Source organism: Sus scrofa, chromosome Y (assembly GCF_054392235.1).
Source record: "Sus scrofa isolate SSC_HxYL_T2T_F1_AM1 chromosome Y, Sscrofa_HxYL_maternal_Yorkshire_Landrace_v2.0, whole genome shotgun sequence".
NCBI classification, from domain to species: domain Eukaryota; kingdom Metazoa; phylum Chordata; class Mammalia; order Artiodactyla; family Suidae; genus Sus; species Sus scrofa.
The window spans coordinates 10,916,972-10,919,162 of NC_139402.1; the positions used below are offsets into that span (position 1 = coordinate 10,916,972).

The following is a 2,191-nucleotide window of genomic DNA, read 5'->3' on the forward strand; positions in this document are numbered from 1 at the left end:
CTTGTTTTTTCTTTTTGGGGTGCACCTGTAGCATTTGGAAATTCCCTGGGCTAGGAGTCAAATTGGAGCTGCAGTTGCTACCTAGCCGCAGACACAGCCACACCGGATCTGAGCTTTATCTGCAACATATACCACAGCTTGTGGGAAGACCATACCCTTAATCCACTGACTGAGCCCAGGGATCTAGCCACATCCTCTGGTACAATATGTCCTCCTGAGACACAGTGGGAACTCCATCTTCTGCCATTTTTTGATTGGATTATTTGTGGTTTTGCTATGGAGCATTATGAGTTGTGTGTGTATTTTGTATATAAATTCTTTGTTGGTCAAGTCATTTGCAAATATTTTCTCCCATCCATAGGAATGTTCTAATTTTATTATTTTATAAGTGGCTATCCATCTCTTTTAATATCTTTTGTAGAAGAGATGGTCCTTTTCCCACTGCATAATAACAGTTCCTTCATTGCAAATTAATTGACCCTTTATGTATAGTTTTATATTTGGGGTCTCTATACTCTTCCATTTATCTTTACATCTGTTTTGGGGTTTGGGCGGTTTATTTTTTCTCTTTCTCCTCTTTTTCTTTTTAAATTTTATTTTTTTGATTGATACATTTATTTAATGTCTTTGAAAAAATCTTCATGGAAAACTATGGCCTGGTTTATTAACCCTCAGCAGCCCATTCCTGAGCTTGAAGGAAGCTTGCTTTCTTCTGAGTAACCCAATCTTTCTTCTGCATAAGTGACATTTTGGGACAATTCCACCTCTTCTTTTTAACTTCTTTCTTAGGCTTCTTCTCATACAGTGGATTCTCTCATATTGCCAAATGAACTTTATTGTACATTTTCTCTGTCATGTCTAGAGTTATGTAATTCTTTATCTACAGAGAGAACTTTTCTTATAAGCATCCTCATCTTCTTCAATCAGATAATGCATATAATCTGCAATGTTCTGCCCCAGGATGTGCTTTCAGTGTACTTTGGCACTGAGTTCCTTGCTTTCTGAATCATAACCAGGGAATCATTTGGTACTGTGAGTGATAGACAAGCCTCCATCTATAGTTCCCTTCAGGGGCACAAAAACTTTGTTTCCAGTAGTAGTCCTAGCAAACCCTACATACAAATAACAGATGAAGGCACCAGGTTGCTCCCCATGCTTTTCTCATTGTATTCATCTCCAGACTCCTCGACCTGGCCTTCACAAATCTTGTACACACCAAATCCATTAGGAAGCCTGTAGGCCAGCAGCAGGCCAGTACAATAAGCTGCAGCATAATTTGTCAGACCAAACTTCAGACCATACTTTGGGAGTTCGTGATCATAAGCTGCACAAACTATCATATCTCTTTCTATATGATCATAAGCTATCTGACAAATTTTATCTCTATTAGTTACAGGAACTATCATCTTGTATTTTGGTGTGTTTTACTTATTTTTATCTTGGATGACCAATCCTCTTCAGGCGTAGTGGTCAGTTTTACCCTCTGATCTTCTAAATTTCACCTGGTACCTCTTGAAGTAAAATTCTTGACAATTTTACAACCCCTATCCTGCAGAACAGAGCTCCAAATCAGCAGCTTGCCTCAGAGTAGCAGGCTTAACACCACTCCCTGAGTGGGAGTGGGGAGGGAAGGGCCACAGCATGTGCACAGATGCAGTATATCTCTTTTTAAATTTTACTGGCATATAATTTACTTATGATACTGTTTTAGCTTCACCAAAGTTAATCATTTATTTATATACATTTATACATTCTTTTTCAGATCATTTTCCCCCATAGTTTATTACGCAGATATTCAGTAGATTTCTGTGTGCCATACAGTAGGTCCTTGTTACTTACTTTTTTATATATAGGAGTATGTATATATTTTTGCGCCAATATCGTGCTGTTCAGGAAAGCCAAACTAGTCTTGTAAGGCTACTTCTATGCAAGAATAACCCTTCGTATTTTGGGGAGGGTTACTATTTATTTTTTGTGTGGGAGTTTGAACATTTGTTGTCTCTTTCTTCGGAGTGAGCAGGCTGTTATTCCCAGGATGCCCAGTGTGTTTTCAGGGAGAAGGAGGCAATGGATAGGTCCAGCTGTCAGTGCCTGGTCACTGGGCGCTCAATAGCAGCAAGGACCTGCAGCAAGGTGGCACAGTCTACTCCTACTTGCAGGGCTCTTGGAAGTGGTAATAATCTCTAGGCAG

At 39.4% G+C, this 2,191-nt stretch overlaps 1 pseudogene; it reads right to left on the minus strand.

Moving 5' to 3' along the window:
* Positions 1–664: 664 nt before the first annotated feature.
* Positions 665–1,448, minus strand: LOC110257944 (large ribosomal subunit protein uL18 pseudogene; annotated as a pseudogene).
* Positions 1,449–2,191: the final 743 nt, after the last annotated feature.